We start from the raw sequence: 21,415 nt of genomic DNA on the forward strand, positions 1-21,415 counted from the left end.
TCCTGCGTGACAGCCACTACCTCTTCATCCATTGGCCGTGGACCCACAGTAGAGGTCTGGGCGTGGCTGGGTGCCTTGGCGCCATGAAGCCGGCAGAGCGGGCCAAAGTCCTGCGCATGCGCAGAATGCCGTGACCAACCGCGAGGCTCCCGGAAGTTCTCAGAGCCGGAAGCTGCCTGCGGCTCGGCTTCTCTAGCTGCTGCTGGGGGTGTGCAGCTCAAGACTTTCGACCTTGCCTACCCGGCGCAGCTGAGCCTGCTGAGGACCAGGGCAGCATGGCGAGTGAGGCGGGCTACCGGGAGGAAGGGGCTTCCGCCGAACCCTGGATAAAGGTAGGTGTGGGAAAGGGCCCTGGGGAGGGAGGGGCCGGTAGGCCTCTTGGGGAGCAGCCGCCAGAGGCCAGTAATGGCGTGGGGTGTGCGACCCTGGCAGAGTTGGGTGGGACGCCCGAGGAGGCCTCCGGGACTGGGATTGAAGCTGTGCAGGAAAGCGAGGCCTTGGCAGAGAGGGAGGCGGTGGCGACCGGGCAGGAGGTGGCACCAGTTTTGTTTGAGGCAGTGGAGGTGGTGGAGGTCGCTGTGGAGGAGGAAAGAGGAGAAACCGGAAGAGGCGTGTGAGGAAGGAAAAGTCGACGACCAGGAGGATAAAGAGCAGGAAGACGTGGTGCTGTGCTTGTGGATGTAATGGCGGTGGCGGAGGTCGTTGAGTGGCAGGAGGAGCAGGAAGAGAAGGGGAAATCCGAAGAGGGACAAGGGGAGAGAGAAGTCGAGGAGCAGGAGGATGTGGTGCTTGTGTTGGTGGATGTTATTCAGGAGGTGGAGGCAGTTGAGCAGGACGAGGAGAAGGAGGAGCAGGAGCAGTGGAAGGGGGAGTGGGCGCAGCACGTGATGGACGGTGAGAGGGTGGTGTAGGAGCCTGACAGGGAAGAGGAGGAGGAGGAATTTGAGGAAAAAGTTCAGGAAGAAGACCTGGGGGAGGAAACTCTGATGCAACTTGTAGAGCCTGAGGAGAAGCTTGAATAGAAGACCCCGACACAGACTCTGTGGAGCCCCATGTTGTCCTTATCCCCTCTGTAGTCACTGGAGGCCCTTCAGTTAGAGTTGGAGCCCGTGAACAACCAAGCCAGGAGGGCCTTTGCTCGTTTGAGGCAGAACCTGGTGCAGAGACGCAGGACTCATCTCGGTCACCGAAGGGCCATCATCCAGGGCATCCCTGGCTTCTGGGCCAAAGCCGTATCCTTTTGAATCTCGCTTTGTACTGACCAGTAGGAGCATGGGCAAGGGTAATAGCAATCGATCCACGGGACAGCTCAACATGAGAATATACAGGCTTTTCTGGCCGGTTGCTCAGTTGTTTAGAGAATGGAACTGATAGCACCAAGGACCAGTGTTCCATTCCTGTACTGGAAAACATCTACTTGGGGGTTGTGGGGGAAGGTACATACTGAGGGAAGACGGAGCTGCAGCCACACTCGTGCAAATACAAATACTTATGGCACAGAGACACTAACTGGGGCGGAGAATTAGAAGTCATTCTGGATCAGTGTCGTGAATAGCACAAAGGAGTTCTCATGTAGAAAAGGTGTTTGAAGGACAGGCTTTGCTGACAATAATGCTGTAGGAAAGTGTATGAATTCCCACCCTAGTCAGTAAGAGCTGATAAAGTGCATACTTAGATACAAGCAGATTCACTTTTGCCCCTAGTACATCAGGGACACATAGAGCTCAGCATCCCTCAGAAAGGAGCCCCTCCCTGTGTCAACGTGGACAGTCTCCCATTTAAGGCCATGCAAGGCACCCATTGCCTTGAGTGTGTCTCATGAAAGGCAGGGAGGGCACGGTGCATAAGGTGTGGGAGACACAATGTGTGAGGTGTGGGAGACCCCTGCGCAACACACTCTCCTAGCTGTTTATACATGCTCAGTTGCTTCTAGCGCCTACTTCCGTAGCATGGAAAGGCTCCTTGACCTGAGGCAGATTGTGAACCACCCCGAGATGTTGGCCATGATCAGCGATGAAGATGAAGACTTGCTTAGCTACATGATCGACTTGGAGGTCAGAACTAGTGAGACTGAGGCTGGAAGGTTGAGCGGGGAAGGATAAGAGAAGCAATACTTTCAGGCAAACAGAAAAGGGTAGGTGACCTGAAGAGAAATTTTAACCTTCTCCACTTTGTCATGACAGGTGGAGGAAATCAGGCATCCCATTCACTGCTGCAAGATCATGTTGTTCTTTCGGAACAACCCGTACTTCCGGAATAAAGTGATTATTAAGGAATATCTCATTAATGTCACCGGTAGGAGGTGGATCCCAGGATGGGTAGTGAAGGTGTTGGGTTTATCATCGTCAGCATGCTCCAACCCCTTCCTGTATACTTTTCTTCCCTGCAGGATACAGGGCATCTCATTCCACTCCAGTTCAGTGGTATCAGGATTATGAACATGAGGCTTATAGCCGCAGGCACCACAACAGCAGTGTTAACTTCTTCAACTGGTTTTCTGACCAAAACTTTGCAGGATCTAACAGGATCGCTGAGGTAGGGCCTCACTGCGAAAATTCAGAAATGACCAGGGAGGGTTCCCAGCCTTCTTGGGAATGGTGTCTGAACCCTGAGCGGTCTTGTCCTGGTTCCCCTAACAGATCATCTGTAAAGACCTATGGCTCAATCCCCTGCGGTACCACATGAGGATGCAGGTGCCTGGACAGGGAACCGAGAGGGCAGGTGAGCAGCTCAGGAAGTAGGGGCTGAAATGCATGTTTTTAGGTACCTGGACACTCATTTCACAAGTGTAGAAATTGAAAGACAGGGAATGACACAAACCAGGTCACCCAGGGCATCAAGATGAAACAGGAACGTTGGAGAAACTGCACTGCAAAACAAGTTATAGCTGGGGAAGCTTAAGCCCACTGCACTATAGTCAGTGTCCGGAGTCGTTTGGACAGAAGCAAAGCTCAATCCTTTACTTCTCTGAACTTAATTCCATGACAGCCAACCCCACCCTCAGTCATTTCTCCACCCCCTTAAATTTTGGCTCATCAAATGTTCCTCCTTTCACCCTTTCCACAAAAGGCTATGAATATTTGTACAGTCTCATTCCTTTCTCTCATCAATTTTCCATTTTGGTAATCAGTGTCTTTTAATTTTCTTGTTTATCTCCTTAGCTTATTCTACTCATACAGAGAACACTGGCAGTGGGGCAGATGTTACGGAGAGCAATTTCTAACACATGGTAAGGGGAAATTGAAGAGGTCACAAACGGGGAAGGGCTAGTTTTTCCTGGGCAGGACCTTGCATAATTAAAGCAATTTTTAACATTTTTCAGAGAAAATGAGTTTTTATGTGTGTTTGTGTGTTTTAGAGTATTCCAAGTTTTTGAGTTGAATATCTCGGAGTATCAGACTTTACCTAAAAAAGCAGAACTTCTAAAAAGTGACTTCAGATACAGTGTTCTCATGCTCAGGATTGAAAGAAAAGCCGGTCAGGTGATGAAAAATGCAGACAGCAAGACACTTGGATAAAATCGGATTGGTGTGAAGGAGAAATAAACACCATCAAACATATGTGTCTCTGTGTGTGTGCTTGTGTACCGGAGTGGGGTGAGATTCTACATAGGTCAAATCCATGTGGGATTTTTAATTCTTTGTCCAGGAACTGTCAGTCTGTGGAGGATCTGGGCTTATAAAGTTGTAGAGAGCAGATACACCAAGGTTTGGGATTCCGTCTGAGGACTTTTTTTATTCCTTCCCCACAGAGCAGGGGGTTGTGGAGAAAGAAGAAAGGAAAGAGAAACAGTTTAGTTTGACACTTCTTGTTTTTCCCAGGAATGTGAGGGTAGTTCAAGGAAAGGACTTAGTGATTACAGAAGTAAGATAATCAGGGTGAAATTTTCTTGCACAGGGCTCCTCCAAATATCCTCTCTTGTGCGTTAAGAGAATTCAAGGTGGAAATATTAAAGTTCGTTTCTCTTCTGAACCAAATGTCATCCTTAGGTAGATGAATGCACAGTGCTTTGCTGGGACAATCAACCTGTCAGGGCCAGGCTTCCCAGCAACATTTTAAGAAATGGGAATATATGGTATATGAAGGGACTGTGGGAAAGGACACAAAGGGATGAGGGAAGGCAGTGAAGGTGTGGCTTTGTTTCTGGCAAAGATGACTAAGTGAAAAGATAAACTTTTGGGAAATCGGGTCTCCTTGTAGTTGTATGTGAGTCCCGTTGTTTTTCCAGGTGACTGAGTTTGGGCAAAAAATATAAACAGAGCAGGGAGTTGGAGTGGTTAAATATACAACTGCTAGACTTTCACCCATGTGCTGTCTGTCCCTAGATGATCCTAGATGTAGACATTATTCTTAATAGTCCTATTTTCAGATGGTCTAAGCTTTTACCCAAGACCCTGTGTATTAGGTGAAGATCCCAAAATGTAAATAGGTAAGCCATTATGAGTACATTCCTTTCTTGTTATACTCCAGTGAGAATGTTGTCTTAGTAAATGATACCCCACACCGTATTAGGAACCCAGAAACCTTTCATTTTCTGTGGTGTTTTCAGCATGTTGTGCATAAGGTTAACATAAAAGGAAAGAACGGGACAGGCTTTCTAAGCAACTTGGTCCATCTTGATCCAAACAGCAGGAAACTTTTCCGGTGCCATGTGCTGCTACCTATCTTCCATTGTGCTTGTAAAAGAGAGCAGTTCCAGAAGCCCTGCATGAGAGCAGGTCAGCAGATTTCTGTGTGCCCTTTTCTGAGTATTTAGCTGCAAGTTTAGGGGTCTTACTTAGTGTTTAATGAATGGAGAAAAGGTTAGGAAAGGGTTCTCGAAATACTTATCTCCCGCTAGCCCTTGGTTGCCAGTTTTAACTGTAGCTGCTCTTGGAGTGAAATGTGAGGAGAACTTCCATGGAGGGTCTAGCAAAACCGTAGCTGTCTACTGTTGACTAAACTGCTATTGCCTAGTGGCTTGGTCATGTCCACCCAAGAGAATGCAGCTTCCTGAGTTTCGTCCTTGACTCATAGGTGTAATTCAGTCATATTACTGCTTTCACATGGTCCCGCTGTTTTGGGGTTACCAAAAGAAGTGTGAAATTGTACATTTTCCCTAATGCTTCCTTCCATGGAGTATCAGTGCATGTGGGCCTCATAATCACATGATTAATTTGTGAGCATTCTGACTTGATATCTCTGAACCACATTTGTTTTTCCTGATATCAGTGTCTTGGTATTCTCTGTTTAAAATTCAAATTGAGTGTCTGCATTTCACCAGGTGTCTTTCTCATTCTGTGTGTGAGTGTGTGTCTCTTCCTCTGACTCTGCCTATACTTTTATCATCTGATATCATTTATCCTTGCTGATGTAAACTGAACACTCACATCTCTACAGTGGTTTCAATATTTTCATCTCTTTGCTTTGCTGTCTGCCACTGTTACCGTTTGTTCATTCATTCATATATAGTTTGTGTCTGAGCCTGTCTCCAAGTGAATTTGGCTGTTTTCTCCATTTCTCTGATTCTGCCTATACTTTTATCATCTGATATCATTTATCCTTGCTGACGTAAACTGAACACTCACATCTCTACAGTGGTTTCAATATTTTCATCTCTTTGCTTTGCTGTCTGCCACTGTTACCGTTTGTTCATTCATTCATATATAGTTTGTGTCTGAGCCTGTCTCCAAGTGAATTTGGCTGTTTTCTCCATTTCTCTGATTCTGCCTATACTTTTATCATCTGATATCATTTATCCTTGCTGATGTAAACTGAACACTCACATCTCTACAGTGGTTTCAATATTTTCATCTCTTTGCTTTGCTATCTGCCACTGTTACCGTTTGTTCATTCATTCATATATAGTTTGTGTCTGAGCCTGTCTCCAAGTGAATTTGGCTGTTTTCTCCATTTCTCTGATTCTGCCTATACTTTTATCATCTGATATCATTTATCCTTGCTGATGTAAACTGAACACTCACATCTCTACAGTGGTTTCAATATTTTCATCTCTTTGCTTTGCTATCTGCCACTGTTACCGTTTGTTCATTCATTCATATATAGTTTGTGTCTGAGCCTGTCTCCAAGTGAATTTGGCTGTTTTCTCCATTTCTGCATCAAATCCGTCTATCTCTTCTAACTGAGATTATCTGTGAGTTATTTTTGTGAGTCACGGAAATGCTTTACTTATAGGCATAACTAACCTTGTTACATATTTAGAAACAGGGATAGCTTGTGCACTCACTGAAGTTAACGAGGAGCATAAATCCCACTTGGATCACATAAGAGAGGCTTTCGGAAAAGTCAGTAACAACTATGCCTCCTAGTTCTGCCCCCTTTACCCCTCGCCCCCAGAAGAGAATGAACGCTTTGAAGGGAATGTGTCAGGTCGTTTTCAAGGGCGGGGGGGAATCTTGGGTTTACTTGTCAGGTTTACTTGTAAGTGTTCTGTAAACACAGTGCAGTGGTGAATGGAGTTGATGGTCACAGCCCCTCCAGTTTTTAACTGGATTATTCCTTTAAAAACCTTAATCTATGCACAATTTCTTTATGATTTGTTTGTTCTAAGCTATTTATGTATGGGTTTGTCATTGCATGAGAAGTTGTCAAAAAATCTCTATTCTCGTTGACCTCCTGCAGAGAAGTGAGAGGGGGACATAAACTAAACAGGGCATTCAGAAAGGGCAGGTAACAGTGTGAGCCTATTCTGCCTACAGGGTCTGGGTGTTGAAGAAATGTGAGGGCTTCAGGAAGAGATAATTTGGTCTAAAGGCTTCTAAGCCAAAGAACATTCTATCTGAACTTTCATGTCTTCTCAAGAATTTTGGGAGTTCGAGCAATTATTCTTCAAAATGTGTTTTTTTTTTTTTTTTGTTTGTTTGTTTGTTTGTTTTCCTGCCCTTTTCTCTTTAGCCTCTCTTCTGGGACTGTCATTCTGGGCTTCGACTGTTCCTCAAAACTCACTGGGGCTTGACCTCCATTGTAACAGTGTTAAGAGAGTGGGAAGTACTATTATAATATTTGCAAGATAGGGTCTTTGAGGAGGGATTGGATTGTGAGTACTATGCCCTTGTCCGTGAAGTAATGAGTTATCATGGGTGTGGTTCTGACAACTTTAGAAGGAAAGCAAGTGAGCAGGTTAGCTCTCTTGCTCACCCATTCTCTCCCTGTGACAGCCTGCATTGCTCTGGAGTCACCACCAAGAAGAAGGCCTTCACCGGATATGTTTCCTGGACCTTGGACTTCCCAGCCTCCAAAACTGTAAGAAACATGTTTTGTTTCTTTATAAATCACTCAGTTTCAGGTTTTCTGTTATTGGCAACAGAAGTGGATTAATACAATTGGCTTGCTTTATGGGGATCACACAGTCTCCTAGGCTGTGTTTAATTTTTTCTTTCTTTTCTCTTTCTGCTCGTCATACAGGATCATTTCAAGTGAACTAACTAAGTTTTCTGATTTTTTCTTCTGCATGCTCAAACCTTCATTTGAAACCTCTAGTGAAGGTGTCAATTCACATGTTATGGTTTTCGAGCTGTTGATTTCTATCTCCTTATTGAGTATCTCTATTTGGTTAGACATTGTTCCCTTGGTTTCTTTTATTTCTTTGTGCATCATTCCCTTTACCTCTTGGACATATGTATGACAGTTGATTTGGGTGATTTAAAGACTGTCTAATAAGTTCATTGACTGGGAGTCCCCACCCACCATTTTTTAAATTATCATCATCATCATCATCATCATCATCATCATCATCATCATCATCATCATTACTATTTTCCCGTGAATGGGAAGTGCTTTCATGTTTCTTTGCATGCTTTGAAAAGTTTTCCCGTTTGTTAGGTTTTTGTTTTGTTTTGTTTTTGAAACCTGGAATTTATGATTATTGCAATGTAGTAATTTTGGAGAACACGTTATTCTCCCTCACCATGGTTTATTTCTGATCATTATAGTCGATTTTTTAAACTTACTTTTCAAAACTGTTTTGAGTAGACCATACTTGTCGTGTGCAATCACTGATGTCTCTGTTCCATTAAGCAGTAATTTGGGAGACATTTCTTTATGTGCCCAGAACAAAATGTAAGACAGGACAAATAAAAAAAATGCTGTCTTGTTCTTTTCAGATTGGCTCAGAATTTTGGTACACCGTCAAAACTATACGAGCAGTTTACATCTGTTCAAGTCTTCTCTTGTGGATTACCTGAAGCCTAAAGATGAGCCTGAGAGAAAAGCTTGCTGTATTAGTCTGTTTTTGTTGCGTATAAGAAAATACCTGAACTGGGTGATTTATAAAGAAAATGAAATTTATTGCGAAAGTTTCTGAGGCTGGGAAGTCCAAAGTCCATCTTGTGGTGGCAACAGTGACCCAGGGGTCTCACGCTGCAAGATGGTGGAAGCTGAGAGAGAGAGAGAGCAGAGAGACAGACTCTCCTCTTCTTTTAAAGTCCTCAGAACCACGTCACTCACCACCATTTTTAAACCATTCACTACTGCATGGTGCTATAATCCAATCACCCCTTCAGGGATCCACCCAGAGCGGCCAGTCCCTGAGGTTTGGGGTGGATTGTCCCCAAGGCGGGAAAGACCAGGTCCCGCCTTACCACCCGAGCCTAGGACTGAGGGGAGCCTGTGACTGACAGGCTTGGCTCCTCCCTACTCTCCGCCCCTTTATGTCCTTCTCATCGCTCATTGGCGGGAGCGTTTGGGTCACAACTCTGATAGGTGGTTTGGTGGTACCGGTGGCTGCGTGGCCGTTTCAACCAGAGAGGATCCCAGCGGGCGCCAGTCAGGGTGGGCAGCGGGGCAGGAGAAAGCCAGGGAGACTGACAGGAACTCGGGAAGTCTTTGCCGTGCAGTAAGAAACCCTTGTAAACCTTTAGCCCGAGACCTTCAAATTTCAGCCTGGGAAACCCCAGATCCCCTGATCCCCAAGAGACCTCGAATCCGCTAACCTGGACCGACCTCAAACCCCCTCGCCTGAGACCCCGACGCACCTCAGCTTCAGCCACCTCAAATCTACCGTTCACCCACAGGAACGCCAAATCGTCTAATGCTTAGAGCCCAAACACCCTAAGCCTGAGGAATCACAATTCCCCTCAGCCTGGGAAACGCTAAATACCGCAGCCACAGAGAGACTGAATTTCCCCAAGCTCAGAGATCCTACTCAGCCTGGAAACGTCCTTCTGCTTCAAAGACCCCCAAATAACGTCAGTGTCAGAGAGCCTAATGCCCCCTAATGAGAGACCCCAAATCTCCTTAGCCTGAGAGACCCCGAGTTTCCTCAGCCTCAAAAATGCAAAATCCTCTCATCCTCAGCGACCCCAAACTCCATTTACCTGATGAATCCCAAAGCCTCTCGACCTGAGTATCCCAAATCTCTTCAGCACGAAAGACCCAAAATCTTGTCCTGAAAAACCCCAAATACTATCAGCCTGAGATACCCCAAATCCCCTCAACCCCAAAACCCCCAGAACCTCAGCCTGAGAGACCCCAAATCTCATTGGCCTTGGAGACCCGCAATCTCCTCAGCCTGTGGGATTGCTGCTCCTTAGAGATCCAGACTGCTTTACTCCCACAGTTTTCCAGAATCTCCAGTTGAAGATCCCAGAAGCTTCCTATGAGAAATGTTCATTTCCTCTCAGTGGAGCTGGTGAGTCTGACCCGAGTCCCATCAGTCAGGGGGCCTCAAAGTCTACATGGGCCTCCCCCAGCCCTCACATCTCAGGACTCCCCTCGAAGATACCTGAGCCTTGACCCTCAGGAACCTTTGCCACCCTTCCTCAGACGCGTCAAGATGCAGGGGAACTGAAACAGTACAGCTTATGTTAGGTGGTCTGTCATGGCCAGCAGAGACCCTCCCCCTATCCCATCGATAGCCCTCAGACCTCCCCAACATCCTCCAGTTCTTGCAAGGTCTCCACATCTTCCTGGTCTGGACAACATGGCCAAGTGGAGAAGACAGAGCCTGGCTGTGCATAATGGTCTGGGCTGTGGCCTCCTCTCAGCACCATCTCTTTCCACAGGAACGTTGGCCTTGTAGCTGGGAGACTCAAGGGTTGTTCCCAACCTTGGAGTTGGAGCAGGTAGTTGCCAGCCTGTCCCAGCACCGAGAGCCCCAACAGGTCCCGGGAGGAGACCCCTGAGGGAGATGCAGGGAGTACAGGGCAGAAGCCCAAGGTGAGAGGTGGGGGAAGTCAAGCTGGGCTCCAAGCAGGATCTGTAAGAAGGATGGAGAGGGGAATCGAGTGACAGGAGCTGGTGTCTGGGGGGCCACAGACCCATGGCCTGCAACTCTGTGTGACCCTGGCTGTGAATGTGCGTGGAGTGGGGACAATATGTCCCGTCTGGGACATGGGAGAGAAGAGGACACTGGAATCAAACTCTCTGTGTTGGGGAGAGCTAGAAAAATGCTGTGTCCTCTCAAACAGGACACAATCTGGGGAGGGCGGGAACAAATATCTTTATCCTTGTTTCACAGAGACCACCCCAAGGCCCCAGGCTGTGTTCTGCTTGTTATGATTACAAGGTAGAAGAAAAGGCCCCACTCGGTGTTGTGATGTATACAGTAAATCACTGATGAACTATGTTATTTTCTCTAGGCTAAAGATGCTTTCAAAGGCATTTCGATATACTTCTCCAAGGAAGAAGGGGCAGAGATGGGAGAATCGAAGAAAATTTGCTATAGGAATGTGAAAAGGAACTATAATGAACTGATTAACATAGGTTACTCCAAGTGCTGGCTGCAGACCAGCCTGGGAAATAGAAAACAGGTCTTCTGTCCCTGTATTATTATGGCTCTCTCTTAGGTGGCTGCATCTGCCCACAGTTCCCTTCTGTATGGAGACAAATCTGGAGGGGAAATTTTGTTCTTTTTATTTGTCAGGGTATGGCTGAGTGTCGGCACTAGTCATGCAGAGCTCACATCTTGACCTTGTTCAAGACTCTCCCAGCCCATGCTGAGCCACACTGGCTTTGTGGTGCTTTCCATTGCCACCACCCTTTGTTCCTCCTCCCACCTCTTCCCTTTTAGGACAAAGATTTGGCTTCTTTCTAGAGCCCCTCGAACAGCTTTCATGTGTCACTGGAGGCAGGCCAAACTCCATGTGGATGACACTGAGGATTCCGATGAAGAATGGATACCTAGGCAGAAAGGTGAGGGGCCAGGAGGAATTAGAAGTGACCTCCTGAAACCAGCCTGGGTTGATGTCTCGGCTTTATCTTAGGAGTTAACAAAGGAGAACATGTTCTCTCAAAAACAAATGTTCAACAAACAAGCAAGATGCGAAAGAGTATATACAGTAAGAGGCTGTTCATATAAAGGTTTTAAACGTGTAAAATGATTACATATTTTATTTACAGATACAGTAATAAGTGCTAAAAGTATAAAAACCTGAATGTGAGTAAGAAATACCAAACTCAGAAGTTATCATCACAAGAGAAGGAGGAAGGGCTGGCAGGTGGCTTCACTATGTCATAGTTACCTTTTTTGTTTGTTTTATTTTTACTTTTGAATTTTGAAATAAAAAGTAGAAATAAAAACATCTCAAGCAGCTGTGGCAGAATGTTGAAATGGGACTGCATGGTGGTGGATTTATGTTTTCCAGCATTATTCTCTGTACTTTTCTATACGTTTAAAGTTTACCATTCTTTAAAGTCATAAAGAAAGACTGGTTTTGCTAAACATTGTTAATTAATTAGTGGGCAATTTAACTAAACCTTAATTGAACTGTAAATCCACCAAAGAGCTTTCTAACCCTAATCTCATAATAGTGCAGTCATTGGATCAAGTGTCTTAGAAGAAGAAATGACTAACATTGTCACACATCATTATCTGGATTCAGTTAAATCCCCATCTTAGTCAATTTATTGTTTCTTATTGTGGTAAGAAATCACATAACATAAACTCACCCTCCTAACAGTTTTTGAGTGTTTCATATTATCAGCTATATACACACTGATGTGCAAGAAACTGCTAGAATTTTTTCATCTTGCATGACTATAAAACTATACCCATTGAACAACAACACCACATTTCCTCCTGCCCCAGCTCTTGGCAACAATTCTACTTTGTTTCTATGAATTTGATTACTTTAGATACCTCAAATAATGAACCATGCCATATTTGGCTTATTGTGACTGGCTTATTTAACTTAGTAAAATGTCTTCAGGATTTATCCATGTGGCAGCATATGGCAGGGTTTCTTTATTTTTTAAGGCTAAATAATATTCCATTGTATTTCTATACCACATTTTCCTTATCCATTCATTTTTTAATGGATATTTAGGTTACTTCCACCTCTTGGGGGGAATCTCTCTCTTCCTCTTCTTATAAAAAGCACTAATCCCATCATGAGGACCCCACCCTCATGAACTCATCTAGCCCTAGTTACTTCCTGAAAGCTCCATCTCCAAATATTATCACACCAGGAAGTAGGGTTTCAAAATATGAATTTTGGAGGAAAAAAACCCAGTCATAGCACCCACTCTTTTAACTGAGTTTTTTTCTTGCTGAGTTGTAGGAATTCTTTATATATTCTAGATATTAACCCCTCATTAGATATATGGTTTGTAAATATTTTCTTCCAGTCTGTAGGTTGCCTTTTCACTCCTTGATTGTTTCCTTTGGTGCTCAGAAGTTTTAAAGTTTTACATAGTTCTCTTTGTCTATTTTTGCTTTTGTCACTTATGCTTTTGTGTCATTTCCAAGAAATCATGGCCAAACTCAATTTCTTGAAGCTTTCCCCCATGTCTCCTGCTTGAAGTTTTATACTTTTGGGTGTCACATGAAGGCCTTTAATCTATTTTGATGTAATTTTTGTATGTAGTGTAACATAGGGTCAGTCTTCATTCTTTTGCATATGGTGATTGAGTTTTCCCAATACCATCTCTTGAAGAGACTGTCCTTTCCTCCATTGTGTGGTTTTGTTCAGCGTTTTTTCATGAAAGTCAAGTCAATATATATATATATATTTTTAAATAAATGTAATAGAAACCTTGTCAACACAAGATGAAGCACAGATGAGGTTTTGTTTTGTTTGTTTTTTGGTGGGTGACCAGTTACTTCAGTTGGTTAGAGTGTGGTGTTAACACCAAGATCCAGAGCTCTATTTTTAAAAAACATTTTAAGAAAATTAGCAGTGCCTCCAATAGAAGCAAAGGTCTTCATGGTACTTCAGAAACCATTTTCAAATCACCCTTGGATAATACTTGGAATTGTCACTCTCTAGTTCAGAATTCTCTGTCCCTAATGAGAATCTTCTGAGCTTGGAAATATTTACCCATCAAAACACTGATTTCTCATCACCTTTTGGTCAATCCTCCTTGGGTGGTCTTCAGAGTGGAACAGAGTAAACACCAGAAGGTGAATACCTGAAAAATCCTATTGACACAACAATCTTCCTCATGTAAGATCCAAACACAGGTAAGAGAAGGAGAATGTGCACAGTATCGTAGGACTGCTGCCTCCCTTTTCTGATCTCTTTAGCACAATGGCGGACATCATCCTTTTAAGAGTTAATAAGAAGAGCAATGATAATCACTACTGCTTGTTTTATTTTTGCAATATTTCAGACTTTATTTTAAGCATTGTACGTGAATAAACTCACTCAAACCTTACAACAACCCTATGAAGTTGGTACTATAAGCATAACCATTTTGTGGATGAGAAAACTGAAGTACAGAAATGTTAGATTATGCCTGACATTACAGTCAGTAGTGGTTCAGTCTAATCCAATACTCCTTCTTTCCCTAAAGTACTTAAGAGCTGATTAAAACTTTCTTCTTTTGTAAAGTTCATGCTGCCTTACTCATACACCTTTACATTATTCATCTGACTGATTATTTCAACCTGATTCTTCTCTGATGTGCTAAGTGAGAGATACGCTAAGACAGTCTGAGGGGAGCTTGGCAATATACAGTCAATTTACATTGTGCCTGGTCCCAGATGAAGACGGAGATAGTTCCTACTCTCTCATAAGGGACCCATTCAGATGTGAGAAGACTGCTCCTAGCCCTGAGAAGTTTGAAGTTTGATTGAGAAACAACAGATAGGAGAATGACTTAGCACTTCATGTATATTACACTATTCAGTAGAAATGTATCCTGGTACTGATTTGAAATGCTCATCCCTGTAGGAAGAAGTTAACTGCTCCTTCCTCTGGGCCCGAACTAGGCAAATCTCATGCTGTTTGTAATCATTTGTATAGCCTGCCACCTCTGTATTACGAGCTCTTTGAGAGCCTGGTCCATACCTGATTATTCTCAGGAGTCCCAGGCCCAACTCAGAGCCCTTGATGACCCCCTCAGTGTTTTCTGAATAATTCCAAATTTTTCAAATTAAAATAGAGGTAACAGGGTCAGAGAGTGCTGAAGATAATATCTTTGAATTAGATTTTGACTGTAGAGATGGTTGAGGAGGAAAATTGATGTCAGGACTATAAGAGAAATTATTAATCTCAAAACACTTTGGTGAGCGTTATTACATTTCATGTTCACTGTACCATTAAGAATTAGCATGTATGCCAATTTACGGATCGGGAAAGTGAATAGAATTAGCTGGTAGTACACCATTACTTAGGCAGAATTGGTACAGGAACTAGTTAATTCAATTTCAAAGTTAAATATCCCTTCCAGGATATGGCAGTTTGCAGCTCTTAGCATCACTCTCTTAGTTGTCTAGATAACCTTTATGCCAACTGTTTCTTCTCTTCCCAACCTCACTGTTCATTCTCCAGATGTGTTTTGTACCCTCTGTGCTTTCCTACCTTTCTCCTTCTGTCAAATGTCTCCTAGTTCATAGAAGATCCCCTCTTTTTCCCTATAAGCCCCTACCTCCTTCTTTCACAGACCTTGTTGAGTCTCCAGGTAGTCTTCCAGATTATTCTCCCTCCCTCGCTCTCATGTATATATAGAAAGTTGAAGCAAAAGAGCCTTAAGACTGTCCTGCCCACACAGGCCTTTCCCTTTCTCTCTGGTATTCAGTCACTCCAAGTTTTTCCAGGGATTGTTGAACCATTAACTAAAGTCATGCATGTGAAAACAGGTTGCAAGCCCTAAGGAACTAAAGAAATGTATGTTGTCTTTTAATATGTGATTCTCACATTAAAGGGAATATCCAGATCACTGTTAAATAATGAATCTATTTTGAAGAAATTGTCAGGAACAACAGATTTACTGAACACAAGGGACTCAGAGAAGGCCCGGAAACGAGTGTCCCCTCCTGCAGAAGCAAGTACCTCCGGACAGCATTCTAGAGAAAAATTGGGTAAGAGAAAATAATTTGGGGACTTTAGTCCCTCTAGGTCCTTTAGAAAGGTTGATGAGTATGGTCTAGATATGTGGCGTAGACTTTCGATAGACCTGTGCTTAAGCTGGACTAAGCTGAGACCAGAAGTTAGATGCTGTATTGAATAACATGTAAGAACAAACACTAACTCTGAAGTCACACACTTGTTATAATCCACGTAGAATCATTTGGACCTTGGGAAGACATTATAAATTCTCTGAGCTCATTAATGCTAATCTGTAAAATGAAGATAAAGACCAATGGCTCATATATTGTTTGAAAGCACTAAAATAAATATACATTCAAGGTGTCCAATAAATCCATCTGTGATAATAGAGACCACATTTTCTTATTGTATATCCCTGCCCTTGTTCAATGCCTAATATGTAATGCACCTTCAACAAATATTTTATGGATAAATAAATGCATGAATTAACGGTTTGTGACTAGAAAGTTTCGGAAGTTAATCCTGATCCTGGGAATCCAGAAACTAAAATTGAATTATGCATCTGTAGTCAGTGTGGGTGTAGAGTCTTAGTCTCTCTGAAATAATAGTTAAGAGGTAGTGAAGGGGTGGCGAGCCAGAGTATGTAGAAGGATAGACAATAATTTGATGGTAGGAGATTTCACATTTTCTGACGATACAGGGACAAACACTCCAGACTCCTAACTTCACTCACTTACTCTTCTCCAATGTAGAACTCAAGAGAAAGGAGATTGAAATGAAGATGTGTAGCCTGCGAGAAAGGGTCATGCATACAAAGAGGTCTGTGAACCTCAGGATGATGACTACCTGTGTAAGTGACCCTTTTGGCCCACTCATGGAGAAGGCTATGTCCCGGTACAATAATTTTATCTTGTTGTTTGAACCCAAATCATTCCTTTACTCTGGTGGCTTGGAGTACAGGATTGAGGCTGAATTATGTAAATGCTGGGCTCTTTCTGAAGCTCTTTATATCCAGGAACACGCACTATACTTTTCCTAATCCCTGCTGCTCTTGCCTTCAGATTGTGAGCAATGCCAGGACTACTTCATCGACAGCTGACTGGCTTATAGACCCCCTACATTTGTAAAGGACAGTGCAGTGGACAAGGGGCATCCCAACCACTCAGCCCTCACTTTGCCCCCTGGGCTGAGAATTGGGCCATCGGGCATCCCCGAGGCCGGGCTTGGAGTATGGAATGAGGCATCCGATCTGCCGTTGGGTCAGCACTTTGGCCCCTATGAGGGCCAGATCACAGAAGATGAAGAGGCAGTCAACAGTGGCTACTCCTGGATGGTGAGAAGGGCCTACCTTAACCCTGTCTTCTGGCTTCCTATATCCCTTCTGTGCCTTTGGTGGGACATCACCTTCTACATGCTAGAACATGGATAGTGACAACATGGTTAGATCTGTGTACTTAGTGGTCTTTGCATGAACCTGGAACTCCTATTTAAAGGTCAGTGGGTGAGTGGGAGAAAAGTGGCACAGAGACAGAAAAAGTGCATTCTCCCTATGGGGCCTCAGCTCTGACGGGACAAATCAACTCAGATGTGTAGATGATGCTGAGGAGTACACAGCATGTGTCACCATTGGCGGCTGAATCCATGCAGGCTCAAATGCATGGATGACAGTAGAATAAAATAATTCTGATTATTCCCTGCCCATCAAACCCAAAAATGACTAACTTATTTTTCTGAAACTCAGATCACCAAGGGGAGAAACTGCTATGAGTATGTGGATGGAAAGGACAAATCTCTTGCCAACTGGATGAGGTAAGGCCAATAGGTTTCGGGTTCCAGCAGGGACACTCATCTCTCTCAAGCTCGGCTTCTTTCCTCCTCAGCATGCCTCCCTCGATGGTTTTTACACTCTCTGCTCCCCTTACAATGTTCTTTCTTATTATGAACATCCAGGAAAAAAGAGGTAAAGTAAAAACATTACCATTTTTTAATCAAAAAACTAAATCTCTATGATAGACAAAATTGGGGCACCAGGATAAACCCTGAGGAGCCTAGATTCATTGGGGATGCTGGATTCACACTTTAATTTATCTAATCAGCATTTATTAAGCATTTGCTGTACTCTAGTTTAGAAAATGGAGTACATCTCATGAATAGATCACACAACCCATGCCCTTGTGAAGGACTAATGCAAGCATAAATGAAACATTTGATTATAGGAGAAGTACACAAGGCCAAGGCAATGTAAAACAAGGGACCTTTAATCTGTGAGGACAGGAATTCTTCCCAGCTTCAGTGAAATTAAAACCTGAAGCCTGAGAAGTGAGCTGCAGGGTGGTCATGGACCTCTGTGCTGCATGGACCAGCCCCTTTCCATGAAGGTTCTTGTTTTATTAGAGGATAAGAATAGGGATATGCTGTTATTATTGTGTATTATCATGCTAGGCCAAAGGAACATCTAAGTTTCTATGGGAACCCAGGGAGGCAGGTGAATGGCACCTGGGTAAACTATGGGAGATTAGAAAAAGGTCTTTCAAAAGAAGATAGACTTGGGGTGATTATAGAATGATGTGAGCTAATCTAGAAGCAGAGTACATGATTGATTAAACACCAAATTCTGTGGTATAAGTAGAAATCGATTGAGAGTTTAGAGAAGTGAGAAGTCAGTGTTTTATGGCCAATCATGGTGGAGGTAAGTCTGTAATTGGGCTTTGAAGAATGGTTAAGTAGGCAAGGGGGGAAAAGCATTCCAGGCAGGATGAGCACCATAAGCAGGACTTGGAGAAAGAGGCTTAGGTATGAACAGCAGGTTCCTGGAGGAGGGTAACGGCATGGCCCATCACAGCATGGGGGCCTTGACCATCTGGTGACAAGCCCAACACGGCCCTGGCAGGTAGTGGAGACTCACTGCCTGTTATTTTCTGTCCCTTTGTCTGCCTCAACCCCAGGTATGTGAACTGTGCCCGGGATGATGAGGAGCAGAACCTGGTGGCCTTTCAATACCACGGTCAGATCTTCTATTGAAATTGCCAGGTCATCAGGCCGGGCTGTGAACTGCTGGTCTGGTACGGGGATGAATATGGCCAGGAGCTGGGTATCAAGTGGGACAGCAAGTGGAAGAAAGAGCTCACGGCAGGGAGAGGTAGGCACCACATTATTCTTTAAAAAGGACAGAAAAGAAAGAATTCTCCTTGGGAATTTTCATGGTACAACTGTTAAGTAGAGTAAAATGCAGTCTGAAGTCAGAAAATTTTCAAATCAGGTGTTTCTGAAATTAAGGCTTTGTTTTATATGCATTTGACTTTTAGGGACAATTTATATTTTAAACTTTTTGTTCTCATTTTATTTTTTTAACTACTTTATATGCAAAATATATAACAACATATAGTCCTGACAGGCTTAGAGACAAAGAACAAGTTCTCAAGCACCTACCGGCTGTTTCAACAAGGCAGTTTCTTCTGGCTCTTTTAATTATTTCTTAATTTCTTCCGTATTTCTAAATAACATACATATGTTGTTTTTCATTCATTCATTATTTCAATTAGTTGTCATGTGAATTCTTACTCTGTGCCAGACAATGTTCGAGGAACAGGAAATATGGATAGAACAAGATGATCAGAATAAGTGCTATTGAGCAGCTGACATGTGAGTTAGGGAAACACGCAGACACAAACCGGCATGTGCATAAAATGAGATAGTCATTCATGCTTTCAAGAAAACTAAGCCAGAAAAGTGCCTAGAGATCATCATGAGGGGAGGGAGGGTATGGCAGGGAACATGAGTGAAGGTTCCTCTCAGGACATAACATTTGAGAGGTTCAGAGTTGTGCTCAAATGTCTCCAGGCAGAAGGAGCAGCTCGTGCAACAGCTCTGAGGCGGGAGAGAGTGAGGGTGTTTGAGGAATGGCTGAGACCACCCAGGTGAAGGAAGCAGAGAAGAGAGCAGAGGTCAGAGAGATACACAGAAGCCTGGACATGTAGTGCCCATGATTCCTGCCAAGACACTGGGGATTTTCCTGAGATGGAAACCATTGTGGACTTTGAGTTAATTTTCAGAAAATAATCTGCAGTGTGTAATCCCCTCAGACGCCACATCAGTCTCCAGGTAAGAGAGGATGGTGGGTTGGATAAAGATGGGAGTCAGGAGGAAAGAAGTCTGATTAGGGATACAATTGAAACAGAACTTCCTATTAAATTTGAAATGTGTTAAGACTGAATGAAATACCTCAAGTAGGAATACTTGATGTGTCACCCAAGGAAGAACATATTTTTATTTTATGATTTGTGGACACTGAGATGGAAGCAATCCATAATCTAGTTTAGGCAGCAGGAACCAGAGTCCTTTACTCAAGGGGGCCTGGACCACTCTGAATCCCACTTCCTGATGGAGAACCAGGTACACAAGAGTCCTCAATTAGATGTCTTTGACTGGGGAGACTCAAACTCAGGTGTACTTACACATGCTCTTTAACTCTACACTGCCTTCTACATTTGTGCATCTCCAGACGAATTGGTTCCTGACTTACTAGATCCTTTTCCCCTCATAAGAAAAGTCACTAAGGATGAGTCCATCCATAATAGCCCCTTTTCGTGTTGCTATAACACAATACCTGAGACTGGATAATTTATAAAGAACAGAGTTTTATTTAGCTTATGATTCTGGGACAGCTGCACCTGGCATGAGCCTCAGGCTGCTTCTACTCATGGTGGAAAGTGGTAGGCAGCTGGCAGGTACAAGCGGCAAGAGGAAGCAAGAGAAAGAGATGGGGGAGGTGCTAGGGTCTTTTAAACAACCAGCCCTCATGGGAACTAATAGAGTGAGAACTCACTCACTACTGCCACCTTCCAGGGAGAACAGTAATTCATTCATGAGGGATCTGCCCCCATGATTCAAACAGCTCCCAACACTGCCATATTGGGGATCAGATTTTCACATGAGTTTTGGGGGGACAACACATCCAAACTCTATCACCATCTATGTAATCCAGAGTTATTATTTCTCAGTAGAATAAAATAGCTGCAGATGCTCTATCAGGAAAAGTACCCAGAGATTAGGGAGAGAAGAGGATATGATATGACCTAGAAGATAATTGTAGTGTGTGTGGGGGGGAAGTCACTGCAGTTCCTTCTGTATAAAGACTGAAGCTGCCTCTGATGCTATTGAAGTTCCCTGGTTTGGCTGATCCATAGACAAGGCCCTTGATGTGGGCTTTCTAGATTTCTGTGGAAGATGTAGTAAACAAAAACAGAATGAAAAATAGACTGTAAAGGAATGCTCGGTGGGAGACAGCTTGTATTAACACATGAGGAATGATTAGTGGAGCAGGCCTTACCATACAACAAAGCAGATGGCCCAGTTGTCTACACCTCCCCTGACCAAAACCTTCTTCTTTCAGCGGAACCAAAGCCAGAGATCCACCCTTGTTCTTCATGCCCTCTGGCGTTCTCCAGTCAGAAATTCCTCAGGCAACATGTGGAACACAATCACTCCTCTCCAACCTTCCCAGAGACATCTGCAAGAGAACATCTCCAGCCAGGAGATCTCTGTGCAGTGGGTCAGAATCAGGAGCAGCAACATCCTGATCCACACAGCTGGAATGATGAGGCCGAAGGTCAAGAGGCCAAAGAAAGGTCCAACCCTTATATAAGAGGACAAGGCACAGGAGGATTTCAAGCACATTTTCCAGCCCACCCAAAGGCCAAATGGGGAGTTCTAGGGAGAGTGAGATGGAAGAAGAGTCCAGAACAGGCCAGAAGGTGAATCCAGAGAACACAGGCAAGTTATCTGTGGGGGTAAGAATCTCAAGAATTGCAAAAGTCAAGTGTGGAGAGTGTGGGAGAGGCTTCAGTAACAAGTCAGGCCTCATCTGACACCAGAGGACACACACAGGGGAGAAGCCCTATGTTTGCAGGGAGTGTGGGAGAGGCTTTGGCTGTAAGTCACACCTCATGCGACACCAGAGGACACACACATGGGAGAAGCCCTATGTTTGCAGGAAGGGCAAGTGAGTCAGCAGTAAAACCACATCTCAACAGAGAGTGTGTGGCCACCACACACCTCCACAACCCAGCACTGAGGGAACTTCAGAGAACTTCTCTTGACCTCTCATATTCCCCAGGAGTGTAGAGACAGATGTGACCGATCAAACACACCCTCCATTTTCATGACCAGAGATGAGGCAGAAAATGTGGGAGGCAGGGGTTCCTTAA

At 44.0% G+C, this 21,415-nt stretch overlaps 1 pseudogene; it reads left to right on the plus strand.

Annotated features, from left to right (window-relative positions):
- The first annotated feature begins 683 nt into the window (after window positions 1-683).
- LOC134369046 (histone-lysine N-methyltransferase PRDM9-like) lies at window positions 684-21,214 on the plus strand (annotated as a pseudogene).
- Window positions 21,215-21,415: the final 201 nt, after the last annotated feature.

This window comes from Cynocephalus volans, unplaced genomic scaffold, assembly GCF_027409185.1.
Source record: "Cynocephalus volans isolate mCynVol1 unplaced genomic scaffold, mCynVol1.pri scaffold_35, whole genome shotgun sequence".
Lineage (NCBI taxonomy): Eukaryota > Metazoa > Chordata > Mammalia > Dermoptera > Cynocephalidae > Cynocephalus > Cynocephalus volans.